General features: G+C 38.4%; 1 protein-coding gene across 6 annotated transcripts in view; it reads right to left on the bottom strand.

Moving 5' to 3' along the window:
* PMEPA1 (prostate transmembrane protein, androgen induced 1) overlaps window positions 1-21,412 on the bottom strand; it is a 273,819-nt gene that overhangs the window by 252,288 nt on the left and 119 nt on the right. For all 6 annotated transcript variants that reach the window (XR_008433885.1, XR_008433884.1, XR_008433883.1 and 3 more), the window contains exon 2: window positions 4,614-4,721. The gene's annotated coding sequence lies outside the window, so the exon portion shown is untranslated. The remainder of the gene's footprint in view (window positions 1-4,613; window positions 4,722-21,412) is intronic.

Raw genomic sequence — 21,412 nt, 5'->3', positions numbered from 1 at the left:
AAAGCACAAATATTAGTTACAACCAAACCAAGGCTGACTCCCAGAGCCACCAAGCACAGACCTGATTTCCAAAAATAAGGGATATATTTATCTAGCACGCCGTCCCCATGATTGCTACTTAGCTGCATCACACAGGAAGCAATCCAATGTGTTCATAAATTTGTATGAACTGTACTGGTAAATTAAATTATAAATGTCTTCCCAATGGATTCCCATCGATTTAGAAAATTCAGTGAATTATTTTAGATTAAAAAGTGGATGTTTACAGATTTCACAGTCAAAAAGGTAGTGTGGCACAACCACTTTGCTCACTACTGCTAATAAGTCTGTCATCATAACAAATTAGCATATCTGTGTAAAAATATACATGTATTTGCATATATTCATCTGCAGACATTTCCATTCCTGTTTTAAAAGTACTTCACAATGTCATCTCAAACCCTGTAGTCAGTATTAGTATTTATATGAAGTCAGTTAAAGTTAAGATGCCAAAATAGTGCTTTTGTTTCCAGGAGACCTCTCTGTCAATTTATTTCAATTTAAATATTGCATATTAGTTTTCTCTAAAAAAGAGGAAAGAAACAGAACTGAGCTTTTTGTCACTTGGAATCACATTATCTCCTAAGTATAATTCACATAAAACAAATTATGAGGCTGATCAAATGCTCTGTTAACATAATTCTTTAATAATAATATCACTTAGATCTTAAACTGCTTAATTAGATTTCAGTCATTGCAATCAACAGCCTCATTGAAACTGTTCATCTATAATTTATACTCTTTGCATTTTACTGTTCATTTTAAAAACAGCATTAACAATAAGAGCCAATACTAAGTAGGAAAAAATAGTAAAAATTAAAACCCCTTAGATTTTGGGGTGAACTTAATTCCTGATTCACTGAGCATCAGTAAAGATACTGTAACTGGTTTGAATGGATTCATGATTTCCCTTTAGGAAAAATACATTTGGACTTCAACCACACATCTAGATACAGCTTTTGCATCTGACCACAAATCTGAACTGAATAAAATAAGTTGTGCTTTTATTGATAAGTTGGTAAATTAACTAGAACTTTCAGACTCTTGAAGCCTAAACACATTCAATTTAACTTCCAGTCTTAATTAGATTTTTCTAGATAACGATGGTGTAAAGAACAGGCCTAGACAATGCCACATTTGCTGAAGTCACATTCTTTACTTTAAAGAAGACATGTTTACTGAGAACAATGCAGAATACTTCTCTAAGGAAGTATTTATGCATTTTTGAACATCAGAAAACAGCCATGTACAAAATAACTTTTTTTTTTTTTTTTTTTTTTTTTTTTGAGTGCAGATGGAAATAGGTCATCCAGGAGCAGATGACTTACTGTCTTGGAATAAATTACAATTATATCTCCAATGGTAAAGTACAACCTTTGGGTTGCAGGAGACAGAATTCCCCATCGGATACCAGCCCCCTACACAGCACAGGTGGGATATTACAGCTCCAGGACTTTAGAGAAGATTTGAGGATTGTGATTCCTCTTTGAACAGAGAATATCTTCATGTTAACAAGTCAGGAGTTTTGCTTTTATTCCTATTATTTGAATAGCAAGATGTTTATCTGTTGTTATTGCAAGATGGTATATTTATATACTTCCAGATTTATAAATATACTCCATTTAAACACACAGTGATTGGTTAACACCTTGGTGTTTCTTCAATAACTATTTTAGCTGCTTAAACTGAACACATTTCAGTAGCTCTTTCCTAGCAGTGCCCACAACAGACCCCAGCAGGATTTTAACACCCATCCCTCTAGAGCATTCTGCTGATATGCTCAAAATATAAGTGTAAACTAGCAGGCATCTGCTAAGCTACTAGGGAAGTATCCAGTAAGTAAATAAATGCATCTGGGTTGCAGCCACTGAGATTTATAGCACTTTTCCCCGATTTCCTTTTTCACACTACAGTAAATACAGTAATGGTGCTGGCTAATAAACAGCCATAAATCTGCCTTCCTGTGTTTATGATGTTTGCTGATTGAAAAGTAATGCTGTGAAACTGATGAAGTCAGGGACTATGAATGCAGGAAGGCTTTGGGTGCTGGGGGGAACACGTTTTTAGTGCATTTGAAACAGTCCATTTTGCAAGAGGTCTCCACTCCCACATCAATAAGTTGGGGTTTTCTCATAACCTTCACCCCCTCTATTTTCCACATGTTGTAAACTATATTTTTATTCCTAATAAATTCAACAGACCCAGTGCAGATGTAGAATAGAAGAGGAGGTCTGGAGTTTTGTGAACATGGCTTCTCACCAACAACTTAATTCAGTTCCCATGAAATCATCAGAAAAATTCCTCTAGACTTCCATGAGAGTTGAATTGGGCTTCTGTTACTTCCTTCCTTCCACACTGTTTCTTTTATCCCACTCTTCCATCCTTGAGGGCAGTTTGGGAGCAGTGGTATAGAACTCACAGCTGTTCTTACAACTCAGTTAATAGAGCCCTGCACCCAGCTACTCAAATGTTGGCTGCAGGAGCCCAGCAGGCAGAGAGCATCCTCCCACTGATTCTCTCAGCATCTCACAGTCTGCTGACCCTGATGGGACTGTCCATAAAAGTCAGACATTTCTTTTCAAGTAATGACACTGATGAGAAAAGTGACAGTGGGGGGTTTTTCTCAGACATTCGTAGGTGTTAGTTTGAGAACTAAATCAGAAGCAAACAGAAAAGGTGATTTAATTAGACAATTCTATCTTTAGAAACTCTGGAAACAACTTATTTTATCAACTAAAGGCTTGGCACTTCTGTATGTTGGAAGTGCTATACACTTGTGAAAGGTAGTTCAAATATTAATTAAATCAGTTTGCAGATGTCAAATCTGTGAGATGTCAAGTGATAGCTACAGGGAATTAGCTGTGTTTATATTTAAAAAGAGGGGAGATATTTTCCTTTTTACCAATGAGAAGATAGACACTGCTGGCATCGGGCAACAGAAGTGATAACTTCTTTGCAATCCATCTCCTCTTGCCCATGTATCCCCTTCCCTCCTGGCAAATGTGCTAATTTCAGCGAAGTTTAAAGTGAATTCCTTCAAAGAAAACAGTTAAGACAGGTCTAGCTATGCTGACCTGTAAGAGGTCTCTCAAGAGGAAGCATAATTTCATTTTAACAACCTTTATCCCCTCCAGCAGTTACAGCTACCAACGCTGCAGACTGATATAAAATCCCCAGGGCTACAGGAACCTCAGTACAAAGGAGGAGGTGAGACTTTATGACTGACTGAACAAGAAATCCCATTATTTTCCTTCCACAAGAGCCCACACAAGAGTCTTCCTCATCCCCTCACAGTGAAACCTGCACTAATGCTAAAGGGGGAAACTCTCAAATCCAGCAGGTTGCGACACAGGGAGAATTCCCTCAGGAATTGCAATGGACACTCTCCTTCCCAGCTATTATTGACTCCTCAGAATTGCACAAGACAGGACAGGTGAACTGTCTGGAACTCATCAAAGTTCACAAAATTGGGGTAAGATCCATTTTTATTCCTGTTTTTGATACACACAAAATGCACAGAGCAAGCAGTTTTAGGACTGACACAAGTGGAGAAAAAGCCTTTTTGAACAGGAGAATATTTTACTTTCTGTAACCAAACTATATTTTGCTCAATGATATTTGAAATGGGAGTTAAACTGTACACCAGGACTAGCATCATTTTAATAGATATTTTGCAGTAGGAGAATTGAAAACTCTGAATTTCAAATGCAAAAGAAAAAAACAAACCCTGTGCAGCTCTAACACTAAAGGTCACTGCTTATCTTGCTTTATCCCTGCTATGGCCAGTTTATAATTTTTTTGCCATATATGAATCTCCAGACCCATTTTTATTAGTGCTAAAATAGACTGTTCTCCCACTGTCACACCATCTGTCTTTTCCTCCTGCCAGCCAGTATACAGAACATCTAGGAGTTGTTCTGAAAGGAGAAAAATGGGAAAGAAAGAAAACTGTATTGTTTTGGTCACACACTCTGCTGGTGACAGCCTGTTTCCAGCAGCGACTGTCTCCACAGAGGGACACATTCAGCCTTCGCCAGCCCGTGACACACACTGAGTTTAAAAAAAACAACAAAAATGAAAAAAAAAAAACCCTCACTGGTCTGAAATGAGGAGAAATGAGATTTGCTTTCTGCTCTCCCACTGCGTGATTCCAGAGAAGGGCGACTCCTCTCAAGTCAGCACTGTCCTTTTGACATTTCAGGTTCTGTCTCAGAAATTTCTCCTGACAAATTTCTGATTCAGACTGAGCCTGAATCAGCACCAACAAGACTAGTTCACAGCACACACCAGGAATGGGATTTTCAGAAAGTGACAGCAAACACAATATGGGCTGTTGCTGCCTTTTTAGAATTTACTTTGACTTTAAATGTAAAAACTTTTGGGGGGACTTTTTAATACAGGTATCAAATTCCGTTTTTCCCCACATAACAGCTCTCTGTATGAGTGGCAATCCAGGAGACTGCAAGCTCCACTTATACTCAAGATAAGCCAGAAATTAAAAAGTACTGAGTGGCACAAGTGGGGCAACAGGCTGTTATTACAAGGAGTGTCCTCACAGATAATTTTATACCTACCTGACACAGCAGTCACATCTCATGAAACGAGCTGGATCAGTCACGTTGTGTTATGTGTTAGAAATAGCGGCAGATATTTTTCTAAGAGGAGCACACAGAATCAATGGTCTGTCAGTAGAAAAAGAAAAAGGTAGAGTGAGAACGCATCATTCAGAACATATTATCAGGCTGACCATCACCCAAGTCCTGTGAGGTTGTACCAGGAGAGTGAGAAGGACTGAGAAGCACAAGATTCCTGTCAGCGTTCAGTCTCTGTCTCCTGCATTTAATACATTAAATTTGTACCTTAAGAGAACAGTCAGACTTGTTTAGTTCCTGGGTTGGGGTATGAACAGTCACCTCTCCCTGTTTTGACCATTGGATATTTCAAAAGCAATAAAAGAGTGGGTCATGACAAAGAATGAGAGATAAAATAGATTCAGAAATACAAAACCACAGAAAGTTCTGGAAGCCATATTTTCCACTTGTTTGCATGTATGAGCACTCAGTAACAAAACTTAGTTTCACAGAAATAAATCCCAGCACTGCATGAACCTATTCCAGTATGACAGCACTTCAGATCTCAGATTGAGAGGTTGCTTGGACAAAAGAGAGAGGGACAGCTTTGGAACTGGGGAGCTTCCATTTCCTTTCCATCCACTACCAGAGCAACACAGCTTCATAGTCTAACAGTCCTTGCAACATCCTGGCTTTTTCCTTTGGGCTAAAAATGAAATGGCATTGAAGGCAGTAGATTTTTCAAACTTATAAGATTTTTCATGGGAAAATAGCACCATCTGTAGGAAAAAAATGGACCAAATTTGATTGAAATGTGTATTTTCAAGCCATTAAGCAAAAGTTAGGACTTCCTAAGAATAAATACATTCTTTAACAAAATTGGACCACATTTTATCCTCAGAGGAAGCTAAATGGACTCTTGCTGGTCTTGTGAAAGAAGGACAATGCGATTCCCAGACCATGATAAGAAAAAAGGTGCTATGACAAAAAATTTTCTACTTAAATCCTCTCTAACACTGTTCAGAAGGAACAGTCACCAATAGCCTACAAACCCCAAGTTCTTCCCCAAATACCACCATGACTGCAAATTTATATCAGGCTACTGTTAGAACTATTTTTTAGTTATTGATAGGGAAAAAGAATCAGCCCTTTCAGTAAAGTTCCCTGACTGTTGGCCAATCTCTTTCTAACATATGCATCTTTTAGCCTAAAGCACACATATGTACTAGAGAATTTGGCTGCCTGGTGTGAATGAGTAGAACATTCAACAAGAGAAGGAGCTCCATAAAGATACAAGAGACGTGTAGTTGCATGTTCGTATTTAATGAGAAGATGAATGTTATCTCAATTGACAAGACACTAATAGTGGTAGTGACTATTCTGTGAGCCATTTCCTCTCTAAAGAGAATCAAAGAACTCCCATTGCTAAATACTCCCTAGGAAAAAAAAAAAATCATTTCTCTGGGACTGAGTCTTACTTCTACCCTCACCTTGCTGGGAAACACTGCAAAATCATTTAAAAACTTAGTTTAAAATACAAGGAAAGTCTACTGGCTTTGGAAACATTTATAGTTTATCTCACAGAGCTTGAAATGTTTATATAGACTGTACCTTATTTCCTAGCATGAATGTCATTTGATTCTTTGAAAGCCTTTAAGATGTATCATGGCATTTGTTGCTTTTAAAGGTAGCATTTCAATTAGTCTAATGATGGTTTCCTAGGAGAACTGAAGATCCACTTAAAAACACTGCACAGATCAGAAAAGCAAACGTGTGCATGTAGACATGCTTATGTCTGTCTTCATCAGATAGTCAGAACAGTGTTGTTACTTGCCTGTGGACCTCTCTCTTCTTAATTTAGCCTTCACATTTCACTCTAGTTTCTATACTGACCTTTATTTCTTAGTGACAGTTGAACTATGCCTGAAAGCAAAATTTAAGAGCTGTCATTGTCCACATTGCCCACGAAAATCCTTAGGGATCTTTCACAATAGCTGCACCACAGCTGCACAAATTGATAATTCAAGAGATATTCCACTTGGCATGGAACTGATAGTTGCATCAGACAATATTGCTAATGCCATTTTATTTGTCCAGCCTTGAGGTGAGATGTGGAAGAGCAGAGTGTTAACAAAACCCCAGCAGCAGCTTATTCCAGCAGCACAGCTGTTCCACAGGATAACAGAAAAGCATGGCCCTGCTGAACCCAGCCCAGCCCAGAAGCAGCCACACGGGCAGAGGGCTCACAGGAACAAAGCACAGTTCTTTCCAGAACTACATCAACGTCTCCCTGGGAAGTCTTGAGGGGCATTTAAAATCAATCTCTCACCACTGCTGGTTTTGAAGCTACAGAACAAGATGTGAGGAGTCAAAGAGAAGCCTCTAAGTTCAGCTCCTCCCAAGAGCCAGCTGAGGGCTCATCATGCATGAAATGCCATCCTATTCCTTTTGGGAGCACTGCTTTCTGCAGCTCGTAAGAAAAGTTTATACAATCAATTGAGGAGGGGGCACTCAAAAAGCATCAGCAGCTGCAAAATCAAGTCTTTAACAAACTGAAGAAAAGCTTCAAGACAGTGCTGATGCCAGGTGGCATTACCCTGCAGTGAGATCTGGGCATAAAAATAAGATACATGCTGTTCTCATCAATGAAGCACACCGAGCTTGTATTTAGTAAAAATTGCAAATTTGTTTGAACAGCCCAGGAGAGATTAATCAAAGACTGATTTGTTGCAATCTGCCATTCCCTCACTTGTCTTACATATCTGGCTTTGAAGCTGGAGAGCGACTTTGAGTCTCTGAAGTTATTTTCCATTTTCTGACATAACACCACCAGCTGTTGCTGCCTTCTGGGATGAGACAGCCCAGGTAAAATTCACCCATATGGAGAGAGCTGGCTAAAAGGAGCCTCCACTGCAGTTACACACTCATTCAAGTGCACACAGACACATTCTGCAGGGTATTCTACTCTAGGCTAAATTTCATTTAAGCTCTTTCTGAATCTGAAAACCTTAAACAAAACAGTGAGATTTTCTTAAGGTCTTCCATGTATGCCAAAGTCATCATGCTTAGGATGCTCAGGTTAAAATGTTTCAATAAAGCAACATTTGGTTATTTTACTCAATATGGTTTTAGGACCTGATTTGAATTTGCAAATTGAATTTGCTCCATCACCACAAAGCAGATTTCATAGAAGTGAGAAGTTTGTTCTTACTGTTTTCCATTCTTCTCATGCTTATTATTTGCAGCATCCTGAGAACTGAACAAATTGTGCATCATCAGAAAATTTCCACTTTGCAGAACAGCTTTTCTGCCCTCCTCAAGGAAAACTAATGTGAAAATGTAGTTTCCTCCAACTTTTTCCTGTGCAGAAAAGTTAAATGTGAGCCTCCACACCAAAATGTGATGAGTAGGAACAGAATAAATGGGTCAGGTTTCAAGAGATGTCTAGCTGCAGTGATATTTGAAGCTCAGGAATGTAACCTGGCAGACAAGCTGTCATGGGAAAAACACAGAAGATCTCAGCATATTAAGTAAAAGTCTTACCACAAAACCCTGCAGCCTTCCCTTGCCTCACCTGCAGCTAACGAAACAGTGAGTTATAACTAAACTCAGCAGTTTCATGAGTGTAATTAAACCTCTAAATTATGTGACAAACTCAGAGTAAAAAGACTTATTCTGCAGAGCTTTGTGAAAGTATGTGACATAAGCAAATTTAAAGTCCTTATGGGTTTGTGCCAAGTCTAAAATTCATGTACACAAGCCCTTCATGCAGAATCAGATGAAAACTTCGCTTCTCCACTTGTACTTTACTCTGAGCCTGGGTCCACTAGAAGCTACAAATGATAGTAAAATTAGGGGGGTGGGATGAGGAAAGTGACAAAAAAGGAATGAATTTACATAACACAGAAACTGAAGACAACATTTGCATGAGCTCCTGCAAAGCCCAAATGCCAAACGTCACAGGTCAACAGTCAGCATGTGCTGAGAAACACAAAGTATTAATGACACTATGACAAAGCTCATACATTACAGCTCAGGAACAGGGCTCCTACTGCTTATGTTTATATTTGATTTTTAAAAAGTAAGAGCATGCACCACAGATGTTGGGATGTCTGCAGCTCTGATTTGACTTGGAAAGCCATGCTACAAACTGCTAAGTGAATTCCCCAAGAGTGACTGTCCCGCAGAGACTTTTTCATCTTTCAAGACCTATCACACTTCATGGGATTACACTGTGCAATGTAGCAACGTGATGTGTCTGAATACAAATCACTGCCTTCCTGCTGAACATGTAAAGAAATAAAAAACAGACCTTGCCTTCCTTTTTCTTTGGTACATATTCTGAAAGAAAATTGTAAGACAGCATCTGAAGTCAAAGGAGTGACAAACCAAACTTCTCTGCCAGCATCCAAATCACCAAGGATACAAATGTTTCATTTGTCTCTCTGTTCAAACAAGGTGGGCTGTTTTCATTTATTAATGCCAGCATAGATATCCTTCCCTGCAACACTCACACGGCCCATCAGATGCATGCTCCACTTCAAAAACTCTCTTCTGATGTTTAATACTGATGTCTTTGCAGACAGCTCTCATTGCCTCAATTAGGAAAGGAACAACAAAGCATCTCTCAAATTACAGTATAAGGAGTCTTAATGTATATTAAAGGTAGTCTTGTGTAATGAGCCAGTGTAAATGCAAACTGAGTCCCTGGAATAGCAGAAAACAGCAGACCAAAAGGAGAGTGTATAGAACTGGAGACAATTACAGGAATTAGCAGCATTGTCCCATGCCAGTGTGCCCAGGGGAAGCAAAGTTGGAAAGCTGTGCAATCAATGTGCTCTAACACTACAACCTCCAGTACCTCAGCTGCACAAAAAAAGAGCTCAGCCATCTCTGAAAAATGAATGCCATCTTGCCTCAGATCTGTTACTCTTGAATACTTAACTCGTGATTTATATCTTGCCCTTGATTACCATCTTCTTGACAGCAGTGGACAACTCCCTGCTCTTCTATTAAAACTAAAAAACAACCATGTTTCAGCTGAATAAACCTTCCTCCAACTACTATAGTTGCAGATGAGAGGACAAGCCTCTTTGAGTCCAGATAATCTTCCAAACTAAAAATATTAACAAAATTTCAATATATCATATTCTTCCTTCAGTCCACAATACCCTTGCAAGCAATCACTTACTCCCTATAGGATTACACCAAGCAACTCTATGTGGATATGAAGCCAAACCTCTAATCTCTGCTCTCCCTCCAAGCCTCGCTTTGAAAGGTCATCAGCCTAAAATTTATTATATGGCTTCATCCCAGCCCCTTATGAAAGCTTAATCTCTTAGCTGAGCTGCTTGGCTTTCCCCCCTCTACTCAGTTTTTTCTGTTTCAAACAAGGACAAGGAAATAACTTGATTTATGCCCACAAAAAGTCACCCAAGAGGCTTCTTATTGTCATTATAGGGATAAGCAACCAGTGTTTAGGGTCTAGATGTAACTGGACTGCAGTTCCTGACTGCTTCACAAGAAAATACAACTAAGACTACCTTTTCAAAAAGCACTGTACAGTCAAACTGACTTTATTTTCTCTGGCCCGGTTTCTAAAGGCCACAACCAGCCTTTAGGAACACCAGTAATTATGCCAGTGATTTATTTTACACAGTGGGAACAGGATTAAAGGCACTCAAACAAAATTACAAAAACAACTACGCAGAGAAAGTCTTTAAATTCTGATTTTTTATACCAATCACTGCTTTAAAATCCCACCACTCTTCACCATCTGATACCACATAGAACATTAAGATTCTGTTACTATTACTGTGCTGAAGTATTTTCTTCCAAGGAAAAAGATACTGGTTGCAGAGACAATTTTTGGAAAAACCCCAAATCAGGAGGAGCAAAACATGCCACTTCCACGATCATCTATGATACTTTTCCAGCCCTATGACCTTCATTAAAAAATTTCCTACCCAGTCAAGTGATTAAAGTGATGAAAGGTCATTTAGCACTTTCTAGTCCTTAAAGGCATTCAGTCACACTTTGTGCTGCAGAGATTGTTTGTCTTCTCTCAGTGTTTACCACCACGGAGATGGCAACCAGCAGTGTCATGATGGAAGAGTTGTTCATTTCTCTTACATCAGTTACACTTTAGTACTAAAAGCTTCTATTGGCTGACTCTCTTTTGCTACATGATCACAGTGAAAGAGAAATCTTAATCAAATTAATCAGGAAAGACTTCACGGATTGGGTCAGCCTGACATTCTTATCTTCCACTTGGCACCATGTCTGAGATGCCTTAGGGCATTTCCAGTCACAGTACCTGCGCTTTGATATCTTTTTTACAAATATTGATGTAAAACTATGTTTATCTTGCATTGGTGTTAATTTTCAAAGTTATTCCCAAGAATAGTTTATTACTATAATTATTATGCTATTTAAAAGAAAACCTCATTTCTTATCACAGAAAAATCACGAGTGTTTTCCAAATCACCTCGTTCACTCTGCCAAATTGGACAGCAAAACTATAAAAAAAATAATCTTAGAACCAGAGTAAGCTCTGAGCTTACCTGGCTGCTGGAATAGGGAACTCCCAACATTGTGAGGAGTGGGAAATTGAAGGCCTGGTTTACTTGTTATTGATTATTACTGTTATACAGAAACACCCAAATGTCCCCTCACAATTCCTCATGTCTTAGATTTCACAAAACAGAGATCAACACAGAGTTCCTGTCCTGAATGCCTAAGAAGGTATCAGGTAAATGACAGAAGTAAGGAAATATTTCTATACCCTCTCTCTAGAACAGAAATGAAACCTTAAATAAATTAACCAGAATACCACAGCAATTATTCTAAGCTCCAAGGAGATCTCAGGTGCCCTGAGGTTGATCCATGGGATCCAGACCCATAATCTAGGTGCAAGACAGCTCTTCCACTCAAAACACAAATCAGTCATTATTTCCAGGTAAACTTAGATGGCAAACAGAGCACTTTTCTCTCTGGACATGTCCTTCCTAGATTACAGAGAACTTCAGTTTTCAATACTAAATGAAGCCTAATTCTATCAGGAATTTGAAACTGGGGACAGGAAGAAAATTCACCTAGAACAATTTTCTTCTTGATCTTTCTTCTTTCAAGAATTTTATTACTTTTAATATTTTAATTGTTGAATAACAGATTACTTTAAAGCTGATGTAACTACATTTTTAAAATCCTGTCACTGTAGACTATATGTGAGGCATAAACTTATTCACTTTAAAGTTGGCTTGGCCAAGCCATCATTCTAATTGGTTTGTGAAAAAAAAAAAATAGGTTTATAAGATCACGGAAGCTGGTAGTTACATGTGCATACTGACTAACCTTTTCTTTTTCCACACAAATTGTTCTATTCCTTGGAAAAAAAAATAATCAACAGATTACTGGGAAAAAAAATCTAAATCCATGCTTGAGTACAAACCGTTTCCTAACAACAACCACCACCAACATATGTGCACATACTCTGATACAAAATTGTGATGTCCCAAAAGTTTCTTAAAATTGGCAACACAGCCTCTCCTTATCCAGGACACACTTATAAATTCCAAACCAGATAACTTAGAGGCAGCACCTGTGTTCTAAGCAGTTTTTAATTTCATCTTTCTTAGACCAGACACTAAATTTATATGATCTACATTCAGCGTGCATGATGTGTTTAATGTTTTTATATAAGAACATCCTTCAATAATGGAGAAATTCTTTTCTCTGAAAGATGGAATTCATCTCAGTTACATAGTAAAAAGCTACAGTTGAATGAATATAGTACCCTACCTACCAGTGTCCAAAATAAAATAAGGAATTAAAAGCTAATAAAAATTCCTGAACTTGCAACAGCCTTGCAACTTGGAATTTGTTGGAGAGGCAAAATGTACATGACATTCCAAAGATTCCTAAAATAATCACCCATAATTAACAGTGCTGTGACAAGCACACAAGGAAGAAACAGTCAGTGGGATACAAACAGCACCATGTTCATAACAGGGTTCCATGTGTTGAGAGAACATTTGGGCTTGAAATGAAGACTCACAGTGGATGTATTCTCACATACAGCAAAGCATGTAGAAAAAAACTCTGGAACAATCCAGTTTCTTAACTGGCTTGAATCCTGGAGAATATAAGTCGCTTCCATTGCTGCATTTTCAAGGCAATTTCCCTTAACACATACCTCACCTTACAGTGTTCTAGAAGATTATCTTAAAATAAAACACAGAATTTTTAAAAGAAAAATAGCTACCATAAAATTTGTAAGGAAGGAAAGAACTCATACAGAGTAGGGCATTCCCATGTTTTCAGGTATTTCCATCCTTTTCTATTTGTTGGCTGATTTGAGCTGCAACATTAAACACTTTGGCAGAAGAGAACAGAGAAAACAGCACCTCTCTCATTACTGCTGCCACCCTATGGACCTGACCTCACTAGCATGAAGAATCTCACCCAGATGAAGTTCTGTCACTATAACCAGTGACAAAGAAGCCACATCACTCTCACAAATTAAATTTGGCTGGAAGAGAAGCAAAGAAGAACAGAGTGCCAAGCATATTTTTGTTTTGCTAAATGAAAGGACGTTCTATCATTTCAGCTAGAACCCATATGCCACTCATACCAAGGGATATCAGTAACACATTTCCTTCTGAAGAAAGAACACAATGAACCAATTAATCAAACCTTAAAATGAGGATGAAAATTATTACAGCCATTTGTTAAAATACAAAAGGGCATTAAGAAAATAAACAGCAATATCTGCTATGGTTAATGCAGTGATATTTTCAGTATCCCAGGCTTGCAGAAAATTGGCACCTCCTTTCTGGGACTTGAGTGCTTCTGAATGCAGGAGTTTCTTAGCACTCTCTCTGATTCACTAAAAATCAAGAAATAAATTCTGTCTCTACCTAACATGAATCAGGAATAAGACTATTGAAATAAATGCGTGTGATTCTGCACCGGCTCAAGTCTTTTTCTAGAACTTTGTGAGGGTATTTTGAAACCCTCCTATTCATGTACTTAGATGACAGGTAGCAGAAGCAATGTTGAGCCCACCTAACTACGACCTGAAGCTATGAATTTATGGCAGCCTAAACTATCATCAGGTGAAAGAGGCACCTCCAAAGGGTTGTGAATCCCATGCTGGTTGATAGCCCAGAGCAAGTGTCTCTTCATTAGACACATAAAACAGGCAAGGTAAGCCATACAAAATGTCACTAAATGGAGAAGCAGCCTCAAATAATACGCTTACCTAATGTGTTTCAATAATTTAAGAGTCTCAAAGAGATCCATGACATCAAGACTGGAGTGCTACAGAGATGGAAGGAGATGAGAGAGATAAGACAATGCAGCTGTAGAACCACAAGCTCCACCTCCTTCCCCATTTCACCAGGAAGTGCAGGTGGGGTGTCTGCATGGACTTTCAATAGATTTTTCTGAAAACTCATAATGTGGTAACATCAGCCAAGCAAATTTCACAGGCAGAGATACCATCCCTCATTTGACCAGTGAGTAAATCCTACTGTGGCATGTGTGGAATCAAAGATAAGTGAAGCACATCACTGCAGTCATTTCTGATATACAGCTCTATCACTAGACCTTGTCCTCCAGCAAAAAATAAAACTGAGACTCTGGAGCATTTGCAGAAGTTTTTCTGCCCTTTTCAGTGTCATCTTAAATTTTTTCAATGACAGAAAAGCTGTGCTAATTTCATTAACAATGAAATGCATTCCTCTTGAAATCTTTTTTCTCAGCAGTAGTAAAGTAAAACTGAAATGAACCATAAAGCATGGCGCTGTTCAAGCAAGTCCTGGACAGTTCACAACCCAGAGCAGATAATTTCATTTTATCACAACACTTTTGTTGATAAACAGAATGAGAATGAATGACCCTTCCACAAGCAAGAGCACTTATCCCTAGTGTTAGTGCCAGCAGCTGGGCAGCTCACAGGAGTACTGGCCTGGCCCTTGGACAAGACTTTCCTCAGAAGGGAGACTTTCTTACAGAGACATCATTTACTTTGCTCCTGTGAACTGGTGAGGCATTTCAGACTCACAGAATGGGTCAGGTAGAAAGGACCACACTGGGTCATCTGCAGTGTCATCCCAGAGCTCAGTGCAAATAACCAAGAGACTTCAGGATTTTAGCACAGGTATTTCATTGGTTTCAGCAGAAAATCCAGATGAGTGCTAAGGAGTCCAGTCCAAAAGAAATTCAAATTAAAGCCCTCATTCCAAACAGTTAAGCATATGCATTGCCTTATTGAATGAACAGTACAAGTGACTAAATGAGATTGCTAAATCTAAAGTTATACATGAGCAGAACCTTTGCAAGAACTAACCCCCAAAAAAACTAAAATTATCAAACTGGAAACAACACTCAATTTCAATTAAACAGGGTAAAGCACTGGTGGCTATTGGTCTCCTTATTTAAATAGTGTTTATTTAAAGCCATTAATTAATAGAACCCTGAGATCACACAAAATGTTGTCGGGGTAGAATTTCTGTTTCCACACCATACACACATGAAATTCGAAGTGAAAGGCTTAAAAGCTTAATGCAGTAAAGACAGAAAATATTAAACTTTTCAAATCTCATTTCTCTGGCCTTTTGCTCACCCCAGTCTCCTATCACTTTTTTTTTTTTTTTTTTCCTTAAAAGACATTATGTGTTAGGAGAGCAAAGCAGCCTGGGGAGGTGATATTTTACCATTGTCTGTGCCATTAATGCAGTTAAAAAATCCTCAGACTGGAAAAATCAGACAGATGCATCTTCCAGGTTCACATGTGCCAACTCCATCTGTTAAATCATTAAAACACAGGCTTGGCAGATTCTGGAGAAAAACACATTTGTTTTCACTATAAAGAGGAAGAGTAAACTTTCTTTCTGTTCTTACAACTCCCCCTTCCCCCATAATTACTTTACTGTGAAAGTCTGCATGAGTGGGTACTATTTAAGATGCCACTGAAAGAGGTTTTGATTGAATTGGGATGTGTATGTGTCAAATTATATGTCATAATCCAGGTTAGTCAAAGCACTATTAAACCAAGGTCTATAGATACATTAAGGTGTTTTATCTTTTACTATTTATTGCATATATCATGTTACACCACCTATTTAAGCACTGATTTTCCTTACAGCAATGAACATTTCAGGTTCATTTTAAAGGCACAGTTTACATAAGGAGCAGCAAATCTGATCAAAGAAAGCTACCAAACCTTGAATAAAGAAGTTAATAACAATAAACCTTTTTTCCAAATCTATAGTGAAAAAAATATTTTCTACCTTCAGGATAAAGAAAAGCAACAAGATCCTCACCTAAATTTAATACTAACAGCCTATATTTTCCCAGTACCAATACTACTGTTACTGGGAAAATAGATTTATGCTTTTTCCTACTACAGCACTGTACAACCATTTTCACTGTGGCAACATTACCTATAGTGCATACATCAAAAAACTGAGCATTTTGACTGCAACTAAGTATAGAACAGGATGAACCTAGACATGAGTATGACAGTGTGAATAATTTAAATCCCAAGACCTCCCATTGCTGCTATTAAAACAACAGATTACTGCTGAATGCATTTCTTTCTCTTTGTATTCTACAACAGAATGGAATTTCATTCTCCAGGCTTGTTACTTTACGTAAAATGTATCCCATTTAAAGCAAATGTTTGGAAATTTTGTCTTGCTTGTGTTTGCTTAGTTTTGCAGCTATTTTCTACCACCATCTAAACAGAGATTTTCTCTGTACTGTTCTTAATGGCAGAGTAGAGAAATTAAAAGCTATTGGAGATCCAGATATCTACCTTTGCAAAATAAATACATTTTCATAGAGGATATTCCATTGCAGTATCCTGAAGTTTCACTGAGTCATCATCCCTGCCATTCTGTGCATGAGGACTCATAAGATAGACTGGAAACCAAGATCCCACTTTGTGTTATGTAACTGCAACCTTTCCTTCTGTCAAAGTACCCACTAAGGGGCTGCAGGACCTGCTTCTTTCCCAAGAAGAGGTTGAAACATTCCTTTGACTGTAACTGGAAATTCTGCTTTTGGTCATGGGTGACCTGCACCCTCACGTTTCACCCGCCTCCTCTTCCAAACAACTTCTGAAAAACCTGATGGGACTTATCCCAACCAGCTCTCTCTGCACAGAACTGATGGTGCACTCTGTACTCCACTCCCAACTATGCTTTGAATTATGCAGTCCTAGAAGTGTTCTTAGAACCTGGGAAAATTGCAGAACCATTGCTTTGAGTCATCCAACTCTTTCCCAAATGTCCTCTTTCACATTACCCACACACAACTCCCATATAGCTGAGGTCTCTCCAGGGAACTGGCTACAGCTTCTCCACTGCAGCTCAACCTCAGTTCAGATTAAGTGGAACAGAAAAATTTTCCTCCAATATTGAGCAACATGATATTTACAATCTTATCATTTTTATAGCACCAGCATAATTTCAGAGCTGTTCTCAGGCCAGACCAAGCAAGCAGAATACAACATGAGTGCACCAAAGAGAAAAAAGAAAACACAGGCATATCACAGAACAAAAAACAGAAAGGGTACTTAAAGCATTTTCCAACAAAAAACTGTTATTCTAAGTACATACTTTCTTTCTAGCAAGTATTTTAATTTATATGCTCAGAGAATGCAGAGGAAAATGTATCCAAAAGAGACAATAACTTCATCATGTGATGGCTACAAATAGAGAAATTTGAACTTCTAACAAATACACTCTTAAATTAGAATACAATTAGATGCTGATATCCCATTATTGCCTGCAATCACCCTCAAGGGAAGCAAAATTGCATGAGACTAACAGACATTCACTTGTTTTAAAATTTACAGGAGGCTCAAGAAAGTTTCACATGCATTTTACCTCAGAAACAATGTGCTACTTATTCTTCCTAGCAATGATTTTTTATATAGCATTTTGGGATCAAAATGTAATTTTCAACAATAACATATTTTCTGACATTCTCTAAGGAAAAATTACTGGTTTCTTCCCTCTAAAAGGATTTCGATGGAATAACATCTGTGTTGAGATTATTGTGAATATGTTAAACTGACAGCAAGTCTCTAAGGGGCACTGCTCATTAATGTTCTGTGCATAAAATTAAAACATGAAATATATTTTCCAATCCTTTTTGAAACATTTAAGCAATTCTCATGCAAAGAAACTATTGTGCAGCAATAATATATTTGCAGAGTAGGCTATGAAAGCTATTAAAATGTCCCAGACCCCCTGCCTTTCAGGCAAAAGGAAAAAAGGAGACGCTTTCTGATTTGAAGCATGAGCTGTACTGAAACAAAAAAAATACTTTCAAAGACCATGAAGAGTTTGATTTCAATTTATACAATGCAATAAAATTTAAAATTGTGTCTTTCTCCTTCATCTTGAATTCATATGGTGCCTAGGTAGTTCTCATACCAGCAGGAGAGTTCTGTTAAGTGTTGCACATGGGCATTTACAAGAAATTTCTCCAGTGGCTACAAGTGGTGGCCGTATTCTTTGAAACTGCATCAGGACAGCATTTGCAAGCTCTCTGCAACCAGAACTGGGGAGCTGTGCTCTGAGACAATGCCAGGGACTCAGGGGCTTTAATGGAAACACCTTCTCCACTTGGAAAGTGACAAAGGTCTCCATGTCCATAGAACAAATAATTTTGTTTGGAGGGCATATATACTTCTTCCACCCAGAACAGAAATATAAGCATATCCATCAGGTTTACTGTAAAGCAGTCTCTCATGTAAATCTTTAGTTTGAATAAAAAGGAATGAATCTGCTCAAAACCAAATAAAATTCCAGGAATTATTGAATTTTTCAAGCACAGAAATCTGCATAAAACTGTAGCTGTAAGTGCCATTTTATGGATAAAAAAAGGAATATATTATCATTGGGAAAACAAACATGCCCTCATGGTTTCAAAAGCCACTGGATAATTACAGCCACAGTAAGATGAGAGTTCTAAATTTTGCCATAACATATAATGATTCTAACCAGGCTGTTGGATTACGTTCATAAATGGAAATTCAGGAACTCCAATTAACATGTTCTTGATGTGATAGACTTTAGCAGGGCTTTTTTACATGAAACCAGACTGTGTCAATGGGATTTCATTACTTAAATCACAGTAATCATAACAAGGCAGTCTCAGGCTGCCTACATCTGAAATATTATGTAAAAACATTACAAAAAGACACCGAAGTTATGCTCAAATACTCCTCTTCTAGACTTCCACACCCCACATTGTAAACTGTGGAGCAGCAAACCCAAAACTGCCAGTACTAACTAATATTTTTTCGTAAACATCTTCAATGTAAAAGCCTAAGCACAGATACACATGGATCTATAAATGGATCTATAAACACCTCAGCAGAGAGCTTCACTTTGAGGGGTTCTGACATTGCTGATGTGGAGGGGAAGACACCAGATTGGTGCAGCTGAAAGAATGTAACGAAGCTGCTCTTCAAATGTTAGATGTGAAGATGGCACTTCTGGGTGTGAGGTGCAGGCCTTGAGAAACTCAGAGAACACACACTGGTGCACCCCACTGCAAGTTTCCCCAGGGACATCTTCACTCCCCCACCCTCTCTGCTGTTACCTGCCATCAGTGGAGGACATTTGCTCCACTTTTCCAGCCCAACAGCCCAGGCAGAGCGCTGCCAGCTGCCCCCACAGAGCTGCCAGACACCCAAAGCACCGCAGGAACGTTTGGGATTTACTGGGCACACACGGAACTTGAACACGACAAAGTTCCATTTTGTGAAATACAAAGTTGTGTTCCGTGTCAGGTAAATAAAGGCAAGCTGTGTAGTTGTAATTGTGAAAGGTGTGGAACACGGCCATGGGACAGTTATAAAGATGAGTTCTAATAAACAACCAAGGAAAGCATGGTAGAAGGCTTTTGAACCAGTCTTTTGTTAGCAAATAACAATTATAAATCTTAAGCTGGTTTTGCAAGAAGAACTTTTGACTTATGACTTTAGAATGTTGCTGAGTACTAAGGATTTTAAACTGCAGCCTTAGAATGTATAAAGGATTTAAACAGAAAGAGAAGGGACCCCATCCCAAGCTCCTGGAGGAGGAAGATGGACATCAAGGTTGCTGATTAATGATTTCGAAAGGGGAAGCTGGACATCACTACCATAGATTAATGATCCCAGAAAATAGAAGCTGGACCCCACCATCTGGACACACATCCTGGGATGTGAACAATAGAGTGTAGAAATTGGAAAGGAACCAAACATCAGCATCATAGATTTACGATCCGAAAGTATAGAATTGTGACATTGAAAGGCAGAAATGGAAACCGCCGAAAGCTCGCGTAAAAATGGGAAATAGAAACTACTGGGGGAAGCTTATGAATATGCATGAATATGATCAATAAACACCAGCAAGCCCAACAATCAGTGTGCAGTTGGAGGAGAAAACCCCCACCACTGTAGCCAGCGCTGTCTTTGCTCATATGCTACCATATTAATTAATAAATTGAATTGCTGCGTGATATATTGGCTGAGTCAAGCGTCTCGTTTCTAACAATTTCCACAGCGCTAGTGTAAGAAGTTTTGTCTCTCTTGACAAATGCTGGTGCACTTTATGCCCTGACACAGTAAACTACAGATCTGATTGTTTCATTAGCAAATTATCTTTTTCAAGGAAAGCATCAAAGCAATAAGAAAACTCCCGAGATAAATGTGACAAAGCAGCAGGAGTTAATTAAGTAGGACAATGAGTAAGCATTTATGGGTGTGATAGGAGACCCAGCTGATTTAATTGCAAGCCTAATTATCAATTAGAGAATCAAGAAATGATGTGTAAGTGAAATATTTGTTGATACTTTAATGATTTTCAGAGACCCAGAAGAACAGTATTCATTGCTATTTTAGAACTACAGAAGGCATTTTTCTTCTCCTCTTACTCAGAGGTTCTTAGTATTTCTAAAATAACTAATAAATGTATATAGTCTTCTTGTATTCAAATATTTAAGTGCTTTAGGTACTTCGGAATTTTTTTAAGAAGTCTAGTAATTAAACATTCAAACACACTGCCTCTAAACCACTCAGCTGAAGTCAAAACCTTTCTGCATTTATTTTCTAATAAGGAAAATAAGTGCCCAGTAGTGTGAGAGTCCCATTAACTATTTCCAGGGTGTTTACACAAGTCAATTTCCAGACAACACAAAAGAGGTCAGGGAACCATTTAAACCCACGAGGGCAAAGAGCCAATTGGCTCCAGTCATTGTTGAAATAATTTATCCAGCAAATGCAAGAAAATAAAATTACCAAAAAAATTAATATATTGGAACACAATGAACCCTTTACAAGCTGTAAATATATTCTGGGTTCTCACATAGAAGCCATAAAGTATGTTGAGATTTTTCTCAGAACTGCTGTCATAGGCATGTAGCTTGTACATTTATGAGAAAAAGAGATCAGACACACACTCTATCACAGGACTGGTGTTGTTTCCTGATGAAATTATAAAAAAAAAAATTTTTTGGTGTGTAGCAAGAGGAACTCAGTACAGGACAGCAGGTTAAAAAGAACCTTTCAACCACCTTAACCCAAATGTGTTTTCCTTTCATTTAAAGACACACAAAAAAAAAAATTATCGACCACTTCCCCAGGCCTCCTGAGGAGCCTCAAGAGAGCAAGGAGTGGGAATGTTTTGCTTTTGTTCCCCGGAGAAATGGCTGTGGTGCCACCTGAGAGCTTCCAAAACACCAGAGAAGGCAATCCTTCCCTTCCAAGGCCCTGTGGGCGCCTCCCGGCGTTAATTAAT

This window comes from Vidua chalybeata, chromosome 17 (genome assembly GCF_026979565.1).
Source record: "Vidua chalybeata isolate OUT-0048 chromosome 17, bVidCha1 merged haplotype, whole genome shotgun sequence".
NCBI classification, from domain to species: Eukaryota; Metazoa; Chordata; class Aves; order Passeriformes; family Viduidae; genus Vidua; species Vidua chalybeata.
The sequence above is the reverse complement of the archived record's forward strand: the minus strand, read 5'-3'. Positions and strand labels throughout refer to the sequence as shown.